Source organism: Castor canadensis, chromosome X (genome assembly GCF_047511655.1).
Source record: "Castor canadensis chromosome X, mCasCan1.hap1v2, whole genome shotgun sequence".
NCBI lineage: Eukaryota > Metazoa > Chordata > Mammalia > Rodentia > Castoridae > Castor > Castor canadensis.
The window spans coordinates 104,780,724-104,802,522 of NC_133405.1; the positions used below are offsets into that span (position 1 = coordinate 104,780,724).

At 34.3% G+C, this 21,799-nt stretch overlaps 1 protein-coding gene and 1 pseudogene across 16 annotated transcripts in view; both read left to right on the forward strand.

Annotated features, from left to right (window-relative positions):
* Cask (calcium/calmodulin dependent serine protein kinase) overlaps positions 1–21,799 on the forward strand; it is a 363,381-nt gene that overhangs the window by 105,883 nt on the left and 235,699 nt on the right. The gene's annotated exons all lie outside the window — the stretch shown is intronic.
* LOC141420106 (5S ribosomal RNA) lies at positions 8,543–8,661 on the forward strand (annotated as a pseudogene).

Below are 21,799 nucleotides of genomic sequence, written 5' to 3' on the forward strand. Positions count from 1 at the left end.
AATCTTCCTGCCTCAGCCTTCTTAGTACCTGGGATTATAGGTACATGCTACTGTACCCAGCAACCCAGGCCTTATTCAAGAAAAAAATGGGCAATTCTTGAAACAGTGAGCTTCATAGCATTAAAACTTGCTCCATTCCCATCCCCCTCTCTCTAGCTTCTTGGTAACTTGAAAACAAACAGTTAACAGTCATAATGAAAACCAGCAACCTGGCAGCCACTGAAAGAGAACAGTAGTGGAACTCCTTTAAAACTTCATTCCCAAAATATTATATTTTTTACTTGTCTGGTATTTTCCTAGAAGACCCCATTTGTCTTTATTTGACCTGACTCAGAGATCACCCAGTGCCAAAAACCTTTACTCAAGTGGCAAGAAACCTTTACTTTTAGAGGCAATTAACTTAAATGCTGCCAGAGCACTGTTAAGAGTTGGGGCAAACAAAAAGCTAACCAGAAACTTAAAAGAAGCTGAACAATGACATGTCCATAGAGGCTTTGCAAAATCTGCAACATATTCTTAGTAATCAAGAAAGCCATGAATATGTGTAAGGTTGTGCACATGCTCAGAAAAGATCTGAGGCTTTAGACACACCCCTACCTGACTTTGAGGCTATGCAAGCAGAAATTGAATTAGTTAAGGCAGGGATGTCAAATCTCTGACTTTGAGTTTTGAACGTGTGCCCCCGCCACCGCAAGCACAAAACACTTAAGCACTAAACAAACCAGAGACTTCAGTGGCCACACACAATAAAGTATACAGATTTATTTTTAATTTTTTGTGCCCCCCGCCCACATCACTAAACATAAAGAATAAGAGCAACAATAAACCCTGGAGGGTGGAAAATTCTGATGTTTACAGTTGACACTTTATACTTAACATATCCAATTTTCACTAGTGGAGTGGCCCAAGTGATAAGAGTGCCTGCCTAGCAAGCGTGAAGTCCTGAGTTCAAACCCTAGTCACATCAAAAGAAAAAAGAATTCAGGTTTCTATGAAAAGTTATAAGGCATGCATACAAAGAAACTAGAAAATATGACTCATGCACAGGAGGGGAAAGCAATCAATAAAATTGTCCCTGAGGAAACCCAGATTTGAGACTTACTTTGTAAAAACAGTTTAAATTAGCTACTTTTTAATATTTTAAAGAAATAAAGGAAACCATCTATTAAAAGCTAAAGGAAAGTATGAGAAAAATATTCTGCCAAAAAATGCCAATAATGAGATAGAAACTGCAAAAATTAAAAAGAGAGGGAACAAAATTAAAATTCTGGAGTTGAAAAGTACAAAATGAAAAATTCACAAGAGCGTCTCAGCAGCAGATCTGAACAGGCAAAAGGATTAAACATTAACACCAGATTTTTTATTAGAAACCATAAATACTAGAAGGCAGTGGGATAATGTTCAAAGAACTGATAGAAAAAGATTGTCTACCAAGAAACCTTTTCCATTCTTCAAAAATGAAGGCTAAAAAGATATTCTCAGATGAACAAAATAGAGAAAAGTCTGTCACTAGCTAATCTGCCCTATAAGAAATACTAAAAGTAGTGCTTTAGGCTCAAGAGTAAATACTTGATAGTAACTTGAAACTATATGAAAAAATAAAAATTAATCTTAAAGGAAATGACATATGTAAGCATAAAAGCAGTATACATATATATATGTGTATATATATATATATTGTTTCTGAGTATAATTATGTTTTTGATTGTAACTCTTTTTCTCCTAACTGCTTTTGAAGACGACTGTATAAAACAATTACAAATCTGTGTTGGTAGGCATACTTGTATAAAGTAAGTAAGATATTAATTGTAATCCCCAAGTCAGCCAATAAGAAATAACTCAATAAATATAGTAAAAGAAATGATAGAAGAAATGACAAGGTAATTGAAATGATACTCTAGACAATGTGCCTTAACATAAAATAAGGCACTGATACAGAACATATAGAAAAATTGCAAATATAAATTCTACCTTGTCAATAATAATATTAATTATAAGTGAATTAAACACTCCAATTACAAGGCAGAACTTTGAGAAATGAATGAAAAGAATGACCCAATTATACACTATCTGTAAGATCCACAGCTTAGATTCAAAACACATTTAAGTGAATAGAAAAAGATATACTATACAAACAGTAACTGAAAGAGATCTGACAGGCCTATATTAATATCAGATAGAATAAACTTCAAAACAGAAATTTTTATTGGAGATAAAGAGACATTTTATGATAAAGAGGGTTAATCCCTTAGAAGATATAGAGTGATTATATACATAAATGGACCTAACAACAAAGTCTTAAAGTACATGAAATAAAAACACACATAATGGAAGGAAGAGACAATTCAGCAGTGATAGTTGAAGACTTCAGTACTTGACTTTCAGTAATTATTTCAACAACTAGACAGAAGATAACAAAGGGGAGGAAGACTTCAAAAACACTTTTAAATACCAGGCATGATGGTTTATGTCTCTAATCCTAGCTACTTAGGAGGCAGAGATCAAGAGGATTGTGGTGAAGGCTGGCTTGGGCAACTAGTTTGTGAGACCTCATCTCAAGCTGAACATGATTGGACACACCTGTCATCTCAGCTATGCAGGAAACATAAATAGAAGGATTGGGGTCCAGGCCTACCCAGGCATAAATGTGAGACCCTATTTGAAAAATATCTAAAGCAAAAAGGACTGAGGGCATGGCTTAAGTGGTAGAGCACCTGCCTAGCAAGTGCAAGGTCCTCAGTTCAAACCCAAGTACCACCAAAGGGGGAAAACCCTACTTTAAACCAACTAGACCTAATAGACATCTGTGTAGTCTTTCAAGCGAAAGACTACACATTCTTCTCAAGTGTGCATAGGACATTATCTAGGATAAATAGTGTGTTAGTCCATCAAATATGTCTCAGTCAATTTAAAAGGATTGAAATCATGCAGGGTGTCTTCTTTGACCACAATGAAGTGAAGCTAGACATCAGTAACAGAAGAAAAACTGGGAAATTCACTCCAAATAGTCAATGAGTCAAAAAATCACAAGGAAAATTTTAAAATACTTTCAGATGAATAAAAACAAAAGCACAACCACATACCAAAAGCACATACCCAGATTAATGAGATTTAGCAAAAATGTTGATTAGAGGGAAATTTATTATTGCAAATTTCTATATTGAAAAATAAGAAAGAGCTCGTCAATAATATAAACTTCTACTTTAAGAAACTAGACTAAATCCAGACATAAAGATGGAAATAATAAAGATTATAGAAGAAATAAATAAGAGTACAAAAAGCAATGAAGAAAATCATCAAAACCCAAGGTTGTTTTTTTCAAATGATCAAGAAAAAATTGCCAGGCATGGTGACTCATGCCTTTAATCCCAGCACTCAGGATGCTGAGGTAGGAGGATTGTGAATTCGAGGCCAGCCTGAGCTATAGTAAGATGCTGTTGTCAAAAATTTTTAAAAAAGAATAACTTTTATCTAGACTGACCAATGATAAGAGACAAAACAAATTTTAAATTTCAGGAATTAAAGTTGATATTAGTAAAATAAAAATTATTATAGTAGAATACCATGAATAATTGTATGTCAACAAATCAAATGGCCTAGGTGAAATGGACTAATTTCTAGAAAGAGGCAAACTATCAGGACTGACTCAGAAAGAAATAGAATATCTGAATAGACCTATATCAAGAAAAGAGTTGACTGTATAAGTGAAAATTTCCCATAAAGAAATTTAGAATGGGTATGAGATTTCTTTTTAAATGATTAAATGTTCAAAATTTGTTGTCTTTTGGTGGTAATGGGTGTTCAACTCAGGACCTTGTACTTGCCACACAGGCCCTGTATCACTTGAGCCACATCCACAGCCCAAATGTTCAAAGTTTGAATGTGGTAGTAGTTACATGATCATGAATATGCTAAAATCCATTAAATTGTATGCTTTGTGGGAAAATCTTATGATAATTCTATCTCAAAGAATTTTTTAAAGTATTATAAGCCATGAGTAAGTGGAATTTATATAACAAATTCAGTGGTTCAACAATTTAAAAATCAATAGGAGCTAAGGGATGTAGAGTGTAGAGCACTTACTTAGCATGTATAAGACCCTAGGTTCAATCCCCAGCACCCCTACCCCCAGAAAAGTCTATCTAAAACACCTTATTAATCTAAAAAATGAGTAACAGTTAAATGATCATTTCAGTTGACACAAAAATTCATTTAACAAAATTAAACATCCATTCATAATAAAGCACTCAATAAACTGAATAGAAGGCAACTTCTACTTTTTTAAGGAATTGAAGTAAAACTAATGGCTAACTTTATAACTAATGTTTTATGACAATGTTTTTTCTTCAAAGATCAGGAATAAGACAAGGATGTCTGTTCTTGGCACTTTGCACTGCAAATTTTAGCCAGGGCAGTTATATAACAAATAGAAATAAAAAGCATCCAAATTGGAAAGGAAGAAGTTAAACTCACTGTTTATAGAGAACATCATTATGTATGGGGAAAAATCCTAAGAAATCTACAAAATACTATTAGGTGTAATGAGTAAGCTTAGCAAGGTTGCAGCATACAAGATCAGTATACAAAAATTGGCTCTATTTCCATACACTAGCAATGAAAAAATGTGACAATGAAATTAAGGAAACCATACCATAGCATCAGAGAGAGCAAAATACTTGGGAATGTGTGTAAGCAAGGAAGTATAAGACTTTTTAAACTGGAAGCAGCAATATTTTATGTATTATTGAGAAAAATTAAGGAAGTCCTAAGTAAATAGTAAGATCTCACATGTTCATTGAACAGAAAACTTAATATTATTGACATGCTAATAATAAAATTCACATGGAAAGTGAGGGTCCCTGAATTGCCACAACAATCCTGGATAAAAGGAAGGAATAAAGCTGGAGGACTCACATTTCCCAATTTCAGAATTTGCTCCAAAGCTACATTAATGCAAATAATGTACTACTGGCATGAGGAGAGACATATAGATTAATGAAACTGAATTAAGAGTCTAGTAATAGACCCATACATTTGTTTTCTTAAGACACAGGCTCTCCAGTGGGCACTAGTGGCTCACATCTATAATACTAGCTACTTGGGAAGCTGAGATTAGGAGGGTTGCAATTCAAAGCCAGCCTGAGCAAATAGTTCGAGAGACCCCATCTTGAAAATAACCAGAGAAAAATGGACTGGAGGTGTGGCTCAAGTGGTAGAGCACCTGCTTTGCAGGCATAAAGCCCTGCGTTCAAACCCCCATCCCACCAAAAATAAAAAAGACAGGGTCTTTCTATGCTGTCCAGCTGACCAGGCTGGTCTCAAACTCCTGAGTTTCAGCAGTACTCCTATCTCTGCCTCCTGAGTGGCTCCTTCTGAGTGGAACTATGCCATGTGCCACCATGCCCAGCAAATCCATACATTTGAAATCAAATTATTTTCAGTGGTGGTGCCAGGACAATTCAAAGGATAAAGAATAGTTTCTTCAAAACAGTGGCACTGGGACAACTGAATGTTGTCGTGCAAAAACATGAAGGTACCTGACATCATGTACAAAATTACAAAATTAACAAAGCAGATCAAAGATCCAAATATATGAGTTTAAACTATGAAGCTAGGTAGAAAACATTGGCATAAATCCTCATGACCTTTGATTTGAGCACTGGTTTCATAGATATGAAACCTAAAGCACAAGCAACACAATTAAAAATTGAGCTTCATCAAAATTAAAAGAAAGCATTTTTTCTAAAAAGGACACTATCAAGAAAGTAAAAAAGGTAAGTCACAGAGTTAGGGAACTTATTTATAAGTCATATATATGGTAAGATTCTAGTACCCCAAATATACAAATAACTCTCAAAAGTCAGCAATAAATAGATAACCCAGTTAGAAATGATAATGGATTTGAATAGATGTTTCTTCAAAGAATACTTATGAATGGTCAATAAACACATAAGAGATGTTCAGCATCATTGGTCTTCAGGAAAATGGAAATCTGAACCATAGTGAGGTTCTACTCCACATCCACTATGATGTCTATACTGAAAAAAACAAACGTGTTGGCAAGGATATGGAGAATTTAGAACTTTCATTCATTGATGTTGGGAATATAAAATGGTGTAGCTGCTGTGGAAAATTTGGCAGTTCCTCAAAAGATGAACTTACAGTCCCCTGTGATCTAGCAATTCCATTCCTATGTTTATATAGAAAAGTAAAAGATCAAGTACATTTCCAAACAATTGAAAATATACATTCACACAAAAACCGATAACATGAATTTTCATAGCAGCATTATTTATAGCAAATTGTAGAAACAAAGCAAATATCCATCAACTGCTGAATGGATAAACAAAATGGACTGTTACATACAATGGAATAAGGAATAAAAAGGAATGAAAGTGTGCAAGCCTAGATCAACATTTGCAAATCAGTTAATCTAGGCAAAAGAAGAAAAATCACTTGATGATATCAATAGATACAGAAAAGGCATTTGACAAAGATCTAACATCCATTCATGATTTAAAAAAAAAAAAAGCTTTCTGCTAAGAATAGAGGGCAACTGCCTTAACTTGATAAAGAACATCTGTTTAAAAAAAAAAAGTTCTTGCAAGCTAACATTGTATTTAATAGTGAAAGACTAGATGTGTTCCCCCTAAAATTGGGACTAAAGTAAGGATGTTCTGACTTACCATCCCTATCCAATATCCTATTGGAAGTTCTAGCTAATGCAGTAAGACAGGATAACTCAAGAAAAAACTGTATATACTGACAAGGAAGAAATAAAACTATCTGTTCTTAGATGACATGATTGTGGATGCAGAAAATCCTGGAGAAATCAAGAACAACAAAATCAAACAAAGAACTCCTAGAACTTAGAAGGGACCATAGCAAAGTTGCAGGATATAAGGTTCATGCACAAAAGTCTATTGCTTTGCTATATATCAGCAATGAATAGTTGGAATTTGAAATTAAAAATACAAAACTCATTGTGTTAACACCAAAAATTGAAATATTTGTGTATAAACTTAACAAAATGTGTATAAGATATGCGCAAAAAAAAACTTTAAAACTATCATGACAGAATTTTTAAATATCTAAATAAATATATATTTCATGTTGTTAAGGGTCAGTTCTTCATAACTCAACTAGAGATCCATTGCATTCCAAATTATAATTCCAGCCAGTTACTTTTTGGTTATTGAAAAACTGATTCTTAAGTTTATATAGAAAAGTAAAAGATCCAGAATAGCTACCATATTATTCCAGGAGAAGAACAAAGTTGCAGGATGATAATATAACTTCAATACTGAACTTAAAAGCTACAGTAATCGGGGTGAGGGTGTACCAAAATGGCAGGGCACTTACCTAGCAAGTGCAGGGACCTGTGTTCCATCCCCAGCACCACAAAAATCGCTATAGTAATCATGACAGTGTGGTATTGGTAAAAGAATAAACAAATAGACGAAGGGAATATAGTAGAATGCCCAGAAACAGATCCATGCAAATATAGCCATCCGATCTCTGATCTTTGACAGAATAGCGAAGGCAGTCCAGTGGAGAGGAGTCTTTAACAAATGGTGCTGAACAACTGAACATCCATAAGAAAAACTATGAATCAAGACATAGACCTTACATCTTTCTGAAAAGTTTACTCCTAATGCTTTCTCCCTAAGAATGAGAATAAAGCAAGGTTATCCACACTCCCCATTCTTAATTTAACATATTGCTTGAAGCCATCATAGTAAGGCAGGAAAAATTAATATAAGCATACAGGAGGAAAGGAAGGTAACATGGCAGTCTAGGTACAAAATCCCAAAGAATATACATACACACCATCACCCACACACACCTTCTTAAAACTAGTGAGTTCATCAAGGATATGAGATGAACATACCAAAATTATATATCTATATCTGAGCAAGAAACTAGGAACAACGGTTAAAAACTGAAAACCATTTGTAATTGCCTAAAATAAAATGAAATGCTTAGATATATATCCCACAAAACATACAAACCTGATATGGTGAAAACTGCAACATTCTGATGAAAGAAAGCAGAGATCTAAATGGGAGATATACTTTGTTCATGTATTGACCACTCAACATAGTAATGGTAGCATTTCTCCTTAAATTTATTTGTAAGTTTGACTCGGTTTCAATTAAAATCCCAGGAAAGCTTTTTGTGAATTTAAGACTGTTTCACTTAAAATGTTTTTAAAAAGGAAAAAACCAAAAATAGCTAAAATGACTTTGAAAAACAATAATGTGAAAGGAATCATTCTATCCCCATTTTATCATAGCTATAGCTGTGGGGAGTAATACAGCATAGTACTGGTAGAGGAGTAGACACATAGATTAATAGAAATTAGATTTCTTAGAAGTAGTCCCACACAAGTACAACCAACATTAGTTGGTTTTGACAATAGTTCAAACTCAATTCAATAAAGAAATGATGCTTTTAAACAAATGGCAGTAGAGCAATTGGACATCCATAGGCCAAAAATAAACCTCAACCTGAATTGCATATCCTATATAAAAATAAACTCATCTATAGCCATACCACCCTGAACGTGCCTAATCTCACCTGATCTTGGAAGCCAGGCAGTGTCAGGCCTAATTAGTACTTGGATGGGAGACCATCTGAGACTACTGGGTGCTGTAGGCTTAATACATAAATAAATAAACTCAAAATAGATCACAGATTCAAATATAAAACATAAAACTACATAGCTTTTAAAATAAAATATACCAGAAAATCATTGAAATCTAGAGCTAAGTAAAGAATTGTTAGACATGACACCAAATGCACAATTCATTCCCTAAAAAAACAATTCAGTTAGCAAGCAAAAGACATGAACATTGGCCCATAAAGTATTACACCAAGTTCTATTCAAACACACCAAAATATATTCAATATTACTATCCATTAGAGAATTCAAAAATCACAATGAGGTAGCATTACATACTTACTAGTAGAGCTGCAATTTAAAAAGTAATGTTAATATCATCTACTGCAAGGATGCAGAGAAAATGGCTCTTTTATACATTGCTGGTGGGAATATAAGATGGAAAACAGTTTGGAAAATACATGTTTAACATACTAAATATACACTTGTCATATAACCCAGCAATTGTATTCAAGGGAAATGTACATCCTAGAGAAATGAAAACTTGGGTTCACACTAAGACCTATAATCAGGTTTTCATGACAGCTCTATTCATTGTAGGTAAGATTTGGAAAGCACTAAAATATTCTACAGTGGGTTAGTAATTAAATTTTGATGCACCCATCCCATGAAATACTACTCAGCAGTAAAAAAGAAAAATCTGTTGATGGATGCAACAGCTTGGATGAATCTCAAGGGATTATGCTATATTAATAAAACCTATCTAAATGTCACGTACTATGTGCTTTCCTTTATGTAAGTTTCAAAGTGATAAAATTATAAAACTAGAGAACAGGTTAGTGATTGTGAGGTGTGAGTTACTGCAGAGTTGGGGTAAGAATCATAAAGAATTGTGTAGGGGATATTTGTAAACAGTTCTGATTTCTATTTTGGTGGTAGCTATAAGAATTTATAAGTGTTGGACTGGTGGAATGGCTTAAGTGGGAGAGCACCTGTGTAACAAGCATGAGGCCCTGAGTTCAAACCCCAATCTCACCAAAAGAGAAAAACAGAATTCATACATGTTGAAAAAATTGAATCGCCATATATGTAACACACGTGTGTGTACACCTGAGAAATTTAAACAAGGTCTATCAGTTTTACCAATGTCAATTTCCTGGGTAAGATGCTACCATGGAGTGGAAGAACTGGGTTAAGAGTACACAAAACCTGTTTGTGTTATTTTTTGCAAATATCTATCAATATACAATTATTTTAAAATTTAAAATTCTTTGAAAGTTTTCTTGTGATTTGTATTCTCTTCCATAAAAGAGATAATTAGGCCACAAATATTTGGGAGTGTTGAAAACACATTTTAGCTGAAAGTTTTGGTTTCCAAATGATCCAAATTGTTCTGTATGGGCAAACCCTGATTGATGTAATTGATAACATCATCAAATACTGTCACTTGTTTTCTCTGGGAAACATGAATATTTAGTAGATTTAATTTGCACTAGGAATTTATATTCAGTTTGTGGAATAATTGCTGGTCTAGCTAATAAATCTGTATCTCCTCCTTTTTCATGCAGAAAGCATGCCAAAACCTTTTAATTGCAGTTGCATGTTCTTAGTGTCATCATTTCTTCCACTATGACTTCTAATTGACATAGTTATCCAGCAGATTTCAAGACATTAAGGTTTATACTTTTGTTTAACTTTGTCATAAAAATACCATGGAGTGTGATTCCTGAACAATTTGTTCATGTAGTATTAGGTCCTGATCACAGATTTAATATGTTGAATTATAATTTATAAATTCAATATTTAAATGAAAAGGCCCATTCTTTCAAACATTAATGATTCATCTTTTATGTGCTACATCATATGCATGTAAAGACAATTTCATTTTATTATTAAGTTATCAAATAATCATGTTTGAGCGTTGGTGTTATTAATCATAGATTCTTAAGGATCATGAAATCCTTAAATTATGCTTAAAATATTTTTTTGAAATCTTATTCCTTAATAGTGGTTCTATGGGGAAAACAGAAAAGATTTTGTATTAAATGGAATATTTGAGCAAAACTGCTGGAGACCAGCTTCCAGCTAGTTGTATAATTTTCAACAAAACACCTACTTTTCACAGCAGTTTCTGATCATAGTTCTCATTCAGTCACTGCATGGGTCACTGAGTTGTAGATTCCTAAAGGGGACTTTCCCATAGTTTTTTTTTTTTTTTTTTCAAAAGCAAATACTCCTTATAAGACAGTCATGTATTTCTGTATTTCATGTGTTTTAGATGTTAAATTACGAGTGCTCTTTTAACAGACTGCCTTGATGGTACATCTTTGACTGTTTTTCCTAATAGCTTGTGTGTGTATGTGTGTGTACCTATCTGTTACCTGTCTTTTAAGGCTAGAGAGTTCACTTTAAAGCAAATACATCTGTTTTTAATTATTAAATTTGTAGTTTTGTACAAGCATTTCTGGATAACTATTTAAAATAAGATACAAATTTTGCAAATAAGAATTTTTAATTGTCTAACTAATCAAATCTTGCAGTTCTGCAAGAAATCACTGAGATACCTCAAAACCTGAGGCAATTTAAGGTGACTTCTTAAGATCAACCGTGTGAGAAAAGAAAGCTGATTTCTTTCAGATATTTTTCTTTTTGCCTTTTAGAAAATGCAGAGAAGGCTTAGTCCAGATTTTCTGCTTCTGAAAGTATATGACTATTTGTTAACAAAAATGACACATACACTTGTACAATATAATTCTATGTGTAAATAAACATGACTTGATAATACATTTAATATGTTGGCCATATTTATAATGTCATTCTATAATCCCTAATAAATGTCTCTTAATCTAGTTTTCCCATCTCATATGACTTAGGTATGTGGATGAAGACATTGTCATGTCTCTCAAAGCTCTTTGGCTTATATATTCAGTTTCATCTTAATATAACATTCAGGAAATACAACCGCATGAAAAATGTAAAACCAGAGACTGTTCACTTTATTCTGAAATGAAATAGCTTCCTGCCCCCCCCCCAGTATATGTGGATTTTGCTTCTTTTTTCTTTTTTGTTTCCTTTTTCTCCTCATGCTCCACCCCTCCCCCCCTCCACCCAAGGTACTAAGGGTTGAGCTCAGGGTCTCAGCTTGCTAGGCAAGGGCTCTATTGTTTCTTTTTTCAATCTCTATCCTTCTGGTCTCTTTTCCCATATAAATAGCTACCTATTTTCTTTCAAAACTTTGTTTCTTTAGCTTTTACATTATGTGATTTACAGATTTCCTCAGAAAGCCATAGAGATAGAAAACAGATGATGAAAGAGATTTTGGTTTGTTGGGTTGATAGGTTGCATAAACCCTGATAGATAGATTACAAGAAATAGAAAACTCAATCTATACACTAGCTGCAAGAAGAATTTTGTGGTATAATTGCTAATTACAATACTTAAGTCTGAAGAAGTTGAGGGAAAGTTCTTCAATGTCTTGGATGTTTGAGCTGCCTTTATGAACAGGCTTTTGTAATAACTTAAGAAATATCTTTTGTTATTATATCAAATTTTTTAAAAAATTCCAACGTAGTAAGTTGAGAGTTCATTCAAAAGGCATATTGAATGAGGGAGATAAGGACTATTGCAGTAGGAAGTAAAGGCCTATTTTAATAGAACACTGTGACCATAAGATCTCTGAACATCTCAGCAAAAAAAAGCAGGGGAGTGTGTTGTATGGGAAGGAAAAGCAAGGCTACAAAGAACCTGGTGTGAGGAAGTGGGCAGAATTGGGGGAAGGATAGAGACTTAACCCAAGTTTGGTTAGCAGGTATTTTGTTACAGTTGATCAGTATGGACAAGCAGTTCAGCTAATCATTTATGAGGCAAAGAATGGAAATTTGGAGAGTCTATGTTTAGCTCATCATAGATAAGCAAAGGGGCATCCATGAGTCTTATCTAAGTCATAAGAAGAAGGTGTTTATAGTAAGCCTGTTTTTCAGAACACAAAGGATAAGAGGATTTCTTAACCTTTGCTGTTTTCCAGGATCAGAGGGCTTAGATAAAATTCAACAAATGTTCATCTATAAGGAATTTAAAGATCATTTATATTCACTATGTAGTTTTTATATTCCTGTTTTATACAGGAATACTACAGGGCCTGGTTTTCTTTGGCAAGGAGTAGTTTTTAATGTCAACAAAATTTTATATGTACAGGTCAGCCTTCCTTATCCATGGGTTCTATGTCAGTAGACTCAACCAACCACAGATTGAAAATATTCTGGAAAAAATACACATCTGTACTGAACAAGTAAAGACTTTTTTTCCTTGTCATTATTCCTTAAACAATATAGTTTGACAACAATTTTCATTATATTAGGCATGATAAGTAATCTACAAATGACTTAAATTGCTGCATACCTTTTAACAAGGGCACATGCTCAGTAATAGGAAGGGGAGACAAACATAAGCAATCTATTCCCTTGAAAGTTAAAACATCTTTGGGATAGTATGAGTTGTAGATTTAAAATGGTAACTTATATTACCAGTCAATAAATAGAAGTTGGAATTCAGTTGATGGTTAAACAAAAAAGATTTCAAGATTTCACCCATCCACAATCTTAGCTGTGTATGTTGTAATATGTATAAAAACCTCTAGGATGCCAAACACAGGGACAGTTTCAAAGTTGACTTCAGTGTTGAGAAAGTGAATGACTTTGTTAACATTGTGAAAGACTAGGTAACATACTTTTTCAATTCAAATTGATTCTTGATTACTTTCAATAAAATTCATGGAAAACCTTATCAACTTCCTTGCTGATGGATCATTAAACTGAATTTTTATGAAGTCATTATATAATTCATGGTGTATAACTTGAAGAGATTGCTCTAACAAAGCTCCAACCATTCTCATCCACTTGTTTAAAAAATAAGAATAGGTTTAAATCTACAGTGAAGAGACAACCTACAGAATGAGAGTAAATATTTGCCACCTATTCATCTAACAAAGGATTAACATCAAGTTATACGTAAGGTACTCAAAAAGCTTAACAACAAAAACAATTCATTTTTAAAGTGGGCAAATAAAGGGCTGGGGATGTGGTTTCGGGGTAGAGTGCTTGCCTAGCATGTACAAGGCCCTGGTTCCATCCCCAGAACTACACATTTTTTTAAAATTCTGTACAATTAGCTGGTGCTACACACCTGTAATCCCAGCACTCATGAGGGTAAGGCAGGAGGATTATGAGTTTGAAGCTAGCCTGGGCTACAGAGCAAGATGCTATCTCAAAAAACAAACAAAAAAGTGGGTAGATAATCTGAATAGATATTTTTCAAAAGAAGAACTACAAATGCCCAACAAATATGTGAAAAATGTTCAATATCATTAGCCATCAGGGAAATACAAATCAAAACTATAATGAGTTATCGTCTCACCCCAGGTAGAATGGCTATTATTTAAAATAATATTGGCAAAGATGTGGAGAAAAAAGAATTCTTGCAGACTGTTGATGGGCATGTAGATTAGTACAGCCATTATCGAAAATAGTATGGAATTCCTCAAAAAATGTATCTACTATATAATCCAGCTATCGCTATTCTATGGATATATCCAAAGGAAATGAAGTCAGCATATGAAAGAAATGCCTGCATGCCTGTGTTTATTGCAGCACTAGTCACAATAGGTAAGATATGGAACCAGCGTAGGTGCCTATCAACAGGTATATGGATAAAGAAAACGTATTGTATGTGCACAATGGAATGTTACTTACTATAAATAAGAACAAAAATCCTGTCATTTGCAGCCAGCTGAAAATGACACATGCTACAATGTGGATGAACCTTGAAAACATATTCAGTGAAAGAAACCAGACATAAAGGGTCTTATATTGTATGATTCCATTAATGTCCAAAATAGGCAAATCCATAGAAATAGAAAGTAGATTAGAAGTTGCCAGAGGCTAGGAAGGAGGAAATAGTGGATCTCTACAAAAAGGAAAAGGGTTAAATTATTATGTTATTGAAATATGTTAAGTGAAATAAGCCAAACACAGTAAGACAAGTACTACATGTTCTTTTCCATTTGTGGAAGCTAATAAAAGTCAACCTGAAAGTAGAATAGTGATTACTAAGGGTTGGGAAGGGTGAGATGGGGGGTGAAAGGGGTAAAGTGAGGCTTGATTTGATTTGTGTATACTGTATTCATGTGTTGAAATATCATACTGAACACCCTTAATATGTACAATGTATATGTGTTAATTTACAATAAAGTATTAAAAATTGGCTTATTGAGCTATAAGTCACACACCATAAAACCCACTCCTTTAAATTACATAGTTTGGTAATTTTCAGTGTACAGTATTTAGATTTGTGTAACTCTTTTACCTCTGAACATTTCATTACACCCCCCAAACAAACCCTTTTCCTTTTTGTAGAGATCCACTATTTTCCCCCTCCCTAGCCTCTGGCAACTTCTAATCTACTTTCTGTTTCTATGGCTTTACCTATTTTGGACATTAATGGACTCATACAGTATAAGACCCTTTGTGTCTGGTTTCTTTCACTTAACATGTTTTCAAGGTTCGTCCACAGCATGTGTCAGTACTTCCATCCCTTTAATGGCTGAATAATATACCATTGTGTGGATATACCACATTTATGTATCTTTTGGGTTTGATCAATTTTCAGCTGCATTACAATGCTGCCGTGAATATTCATGTAGTCAGTCCTCATTTGTACATTCTATATTTATGAATTCATCTATTCACTAATATTTGTAACTCCCAAACTAATACATGTGGTACTTTTGTAATCACAGATATGCAAAGCAGTGAAATTTTTGAATTGTTCAACACACAGTTTCCCAACTGAAGTCAAATGAGGCACCCTTCTTCCTTGTTGTTTTGGCTCTCATTCTATAAATGAGTGCCCTTTTAAGGTCCATTTAGTGCCAAATCTCTCCATTTTTTGTGCTTTTTGCTGTCAATTTTGGTGCTTAAAAGTAGCCCCCAAGTGTAGTGTCCAAATGCTGGTCTAGCATTTCTAAGTTCAAAAAAACTGGATGAGCTTTACAAAGGAAATAAATAAATATATATATATATTTATTATATATATAATAATATATATAATAAATATATATACTATTATATATTATAATATATAATAAATAATATATATTTATTATATATAATAAATATATATATAATTAGATATACTTCACTCAGACATGAGTTTTTCATATATTATTATTATTATTCATGTAACTGTTGGCAAGAGTTCAGTTAATGAATCAACAATATATGAAATGAGGTGTCTTTGTACAAACACACATAAAATAAAGTTATATATTAATCAGATGACAAATTGTGGTGACCAGAGATTCTGTTTTTCTTCTAAGGAGCAGTGTTTGAGATGACTTCATAGAACATAACTGCCACGAATAATGACAATCAATGGTACAGGATTTCACATGGACTTGCATTTTTAGTAGTAGCTCTGTTAGGCTATATGGTAATATCTGTTTGTTTTGTGAACAAGGTTTCTCAGTGTTGCATCCATGAAGATGACAAAAGGAATAAAATTCATATTGCACCATGTCTTATTCTACCAAGTACGAGCAAATGAGACCTTTTTTGGGCAGGTGTGGGAATTGCCCTGGCTTAGATGCCCATGACACATAGGAATCATTATCTTTTGTGACATCTCCATAGCAGAGCTTCCAAGAGCCCCTAGAGAAATATGCCCAATTACAAGAAATCACTGCATTTGGAGAAGTCCAAAGCTGTTTATTTACAATTTTCTGAGAATGGATTCCCTTCTTTGTTCATTGTACCAGCTTTCACCATCTATCTCACTTTCCTATTGCCCAGTTCCTTCATGGCCATTTTATGAGATTGAATCTAGAGGGTTTAAGCATTATGTGGGAAGATGTTGATCATATAAGTGGGTTAAGACAAAGTATTTTTTTTAAATGATACTTCTCTATGAACTACTGCTTTGTAATATCTCAACTGTTACCTCTCTAGTGGCATGAATAATTGACAATATAACTAAAAGATTTTAGTAATATGCATCAAAAAGAGCAGTATCTATAAACAGAAGCAGTCATGTGCTTTAATTTGCACATCTGTACCCAAATGAATAAGCATCTTTTCCTTTTTAAGAGCTGCCATATATTGATCATCCACTATTTTTAATGTCAGGCATGTTGCTGGATAATGTTTATATATGTCATCTCATTTATCTCCTGGGAAAGCCTACAAAAATGTCTTACAACATTTTGCAGTTTAGGATTAGAGAAGTTGAAGAACTTTTCAATTGATACACAGAAAGTGGTGGAGCCAGGTGAATTCAAATTGGTGTGTGTTTTGGACTCTGAAGCCCATATTTTCCTGCACATTTCAGACTACTAGTCCTCACCCTTTTCACTTTAGTGCTCAGCTACTCTTGGCTTCATGCATTCCACAGAGGAAGGGATTTTTACAGCTTTACCTGACCATTTAAAACTGCCTAGCACAAAGTAGGTATTCAGTAAATATTTACTGAATAAATGAGGAGATGGCATGTAAGTTTTGTGAATTTACTGAGGATTCTAGGGGTGATGCAATAAAGGAGCAGGGTGATAACTGATGAACAAAAGAAGGTTTTTACTTCCTGGTGAAAATTATATCTGTAAAAGGTAAACAGGTTGTATTATACTTTCATGGTCAGGACACCAAAGCTGAGCTATGAAAACTCATGGTTCTGATACTGTGTTTAATAACCCCTTCTTACCTGGGTAGCACTCTAGTTTGTTAAAGCTACTTTGTTGCACAAGCTTGTTCTGCTGCTTGCTATAGTGAGTTCATATAATTAGTTATGGTAATGAATGGTGACAGAAGAAAAGTGTAGGTATCCTCTAAGTAAATTCTGTGGAGATCTCAGAGGTTGATCAGGAATGGACAAAAGACTTGAAAGAGATTTTAGAAAACATTTATCCAAATGATCAATAAATGGTGCACAGCTTCTTTAGTCATCAGAGATACACAGGTTAAAACAACAACTTGATACCACTGATTTAAATGACAATGGCAGACAATTCCCAGTGTCGGTAAGGATGTAGAGTCACCAGAACTCTACTGCTAATGGAAGCACAAATTAGTTCAACCACTTTGGTAAACTGACATACTTTATGACGTAGCATTTCTATTCCTAGGTATATACATGACAAAAATGCCTTCATGTATGTCCACCAAAAACTGTACAAGAATGCTTTTAGCATAAGTCTTCATAATTAGAAACAACCCAGAATAACATAATAATTTATACTGTGTCCACACAGTAGAGCACTAAAAAGCAAGAGAATGGATGAACCTTTGTTATACACAGAACAGATGAATCTCACAAGCATTATCATAAGTAAAAGAAGCTAAGCATAAAAGACTACCTACCCTGTGTCTACATTTATTTGAAGTACAATAATAGTATGACTAGACGATAATTTTGTGGTCAAACTGGTGGTTACCTCTGGGGGGAGATAGTGACTGGGAGGGGGCCCAAGAGGGGATACTGAGCTGCAGTTGTATTTCTTGATCTGAGTACTGGTTACATGAGTGAGTTCACTGAAAATTCATCAAGCTGTACTCTGATTTCTATACAAGGAATAAGTATAGGTTTTCGTTGTCCTAAGGGAAAGAGTAGAACAGTTTTATTTTGTTAGCTCACAAAGTAAAGATCTATATAGACTGTTAAGATATTTACATTTTCTACAAATGGGTCTGTCTGATAGTTCACAAAAGCATCTACTCAGTCTTGTGGGAGGAAGGCTCATTAGATAACTATTCTACACAGAATGCTAAGTACTAGGGTAAGTACAAATAGAATAAAACATAGATGCCTTTAGATCTAATAATCCAGGCAAAATATCATCTCTGTCAATAGTAAGTATTAAGAAAGAAGAACCACTTGAAACACTGGTGAATCTGATTTGTTATCCTTACTGGATACTTAGAAAATAATGACAAAAAGCATTTGGTTCAAAATAAGGTAAAATGTATCTAAAATTATGACATAAGAGGTGCCATTTCTGAAATGTTTAGGAAAGAATTACCCTGGTGTATTTGAACTGGTGTTGCATTAACTGTGCTATTTGCCTTTATCTTGGCTTGCTTAAATTTCCTCCCCATCAATATGGTAAATTTTATCTACCTTGTTTACTCTTCAGAGATAACTTTCTGGAGATTTAAGACTACTATTTGAGGAATGATTGCCAAATTACTCATTTTTCAGTGTAAACTCAGGAAGCAATGTTGGCTTTCTAAGAAGCTTCACCAATTTGTCTCTATGTGTGATTATTTTTTAACACTTTTAATATGTGAAGGAAAATGTTACTAAGTGTCTCTTGTATCTTTACCTTTTGCTCATTCCATTTTTTTTACTGAGCTTTGGAAAGTAAGCTTTTATTTTTTTTTAAGAGTCATTTTCTCCCCTGATATTTGAGAATCTCTCTTCTACAAGCCTAAGTAAACGGTAGTGCTATCCTGTTGAGTTCTTATTAAATTCAAGGAAAGTTTGAGGTTGTTAACTACTCAGTGGATTATAGCTAAGGGCGTTAGTTTTTCTTACAGATTCATCAATGTGGGAAAAGCTTGGGAAGCGCTGGAGTGAGACATGCCAGACATTCCAAATTTGTCTGTATGACGTGACCTTAAGTTCTACAAACCTCAGCTTTCCATGTTATCAGATGAGAATAATTCTGTCCTCACAGAGTAGGCACAAAGTTTAAGGGTGATGATATCTGTGAAGTACCTCAGTTTAGTGTGTAACGCAACATAGGTGACCTGTGATTTCTCTGCTCTGTGTCCATGATCAGCTTCTGTTAATTCTGGAATTATCATAATTTTGGCCACCTCTATCCCATTTGTATTTGTTTATTTTAATTATTTTGTTTTCCTCTTGTTAAAAGTAAAGCTACTGGAGAGTACTTTTTCTAGGCTATGACAGGAGTCAATTGCTCCTTCTAATACTGTTAAAAAAAACAAATTTCAAAAAAATTTAAGTAAAAAGCTTAAACATGATCATGGGAATTATTGTTTTCATTCAGACTTTCTGCCACCAGGGTAAGGTGGCTGATTTAAAAAAAATTCCACTTATGCGTCTGACATGTTTATTAAAGATAGCTCATTTGGGGACTATGGGCCTTCCATGGTCAGAATACCTGTGTCCCTCCCTAAATTCCTAAGTTAAATTCTAGTCACCAAGGGGATGGTATTAGTAGGTGGGGCCCTTTGGTAGGTGATCAGGTCATGAGGGCAAAACCTCATGAATAGGATTAGTGTCCTTATTAAAGAGGCCCCAGACTCAGTTTCCTCACCTATCAAATGAAGATGATGCAAGCAGGTGATTGTGAGGAATAACTAGCATAATACTTATCATCTATAAGGTAGTGACACTAATAAAAACAAGGACATATGGCTCACTTAATGCCAACTGCTATACTAAATATAAAAGGGGCCTTTTTATATTTATCATTATCTCCTTAGTCCTCACAACTCAATGAGGCAATATTTATTTTGCCCAGGTTACAGAAGAGGAACTGACTCTCAAAAAAAGGAAGTGACTTGCCCAGCTGGTATATAATAGGGCCAGAATTGGAGCCCACTTAATGTTACTTTTAAAATCTGCTCTTAATTGTTATGGTATCAATACAAATCGAAGCTATGAAAACTATTTTTATAAAGAAATTCATTCTCTTAAAAAAAACTAAAGGCTTAAAATAAACATGCCCTTGTGTGACACAATTAGTACAAACCCACTTTTCCAGTGTACCACACTGCTAGGAGAGCTTCATTTATAAAGCTACTTTAGGTTTTGACACAGAATAAGGTACAGCATGATGCTAAGTGTACATTTGCTTCTGAAAGGGCTATGGACTAATACTCTACAAGAGTACATCTTAAGGCTCTCTCTCTCTTAGTTTAGTTATTGTTCCCCATAGTCCACTCCCTTCTCCCATGTAGTTTTCTGGCCAGAACACGCATGTGGTTTCTGTACAAAATTGTGTTGCATACTGCAAGGAAAGCCCATCATATTGTTTTCCAAAGCATTCTTTTCAAGCAACTAACCAAAAATCTGTTCTACTTAAAAAATTAAAAGCTACCAGGCATGGTGGCTCAATCCTATAATCCTAGCTAATTGGAAGGCAAAGATTGGGAGGATCACAGTTTGAGGTCAGCCCAGGCAAAAAGTTTGCAAGACTCCCATCTCAACCACTGGTGTGCACCTTTCATCCTACCCACATGGGGAAGAGCAAATAGGAATGCAGTCTAGGATGGTTAGGGCATAAATCAGGACCCTATCTCAAAAATAACCAACACAAAAAAGGCTGAGGGTGTGGCTTAAGTAATAGAGTATTTGTCTAGCAAGTGTGAGACCCTGAGTTCAAACCCCAGTATCACACACACAAAAAAAGAGTTTTCCCTGTGTGCCCAGTGTCAAAAAAAAAGAGGCCCCAGAGAGCTGCCACACCCTTTGACAATAAGAGAACACAGTGTGAAGATGCCATCTATGAACTAGAGAGCCAGCCCTCACCAGACAGATTGGTACCCTGATCTCAGACTTCCCAGCCTCCAGAACTGTGAGAAATTTTTTTGTAAGCCCCTCAATCTGCAGTATTTTGTTATAGTAGCCTGAGTGGATGAAGAAGGGGGGGCCCTTTTATATTCTGATTTTCCATGTAAATGACTGCATGTGACTGGTTTACTAACTGAAATCCCTCTTTTCTCTAGTATAAGTTTCTATGACTTTAGTTTAAGGACATTTTCATGTGAATTTTCTTAAAATTTTTCTCAGGATTATTAACTGAGATATCAAGTGAATTTCCCTCTCCCATTTACTTTTTATATGGTAGGTGCTTTCATTTTGAGTTTTCTCTTAAGTTAATCAAAGTAAATGCATCACAGACTGGAGGTATGGCTAAAGCAGTAGAGTGCCAGCTTTATAAGTGAGAAGCCCTGCTGAGTTCAAACCCCAGTCCCACCAAAAATAAAAATTAAGAAAAAAGTAAATGCCTCACATAGTATTTTTAAAACTGTTTTTTGCCTTAATATGCTGCTAACACTTCAGTGAAGAATTAATAACAGTTTTACCAATGCACATTAAAATAATGGAATTATTCAGGAGGTCTTATTAAATAATTAATAATTATTAAAATTAAGCCAAGAA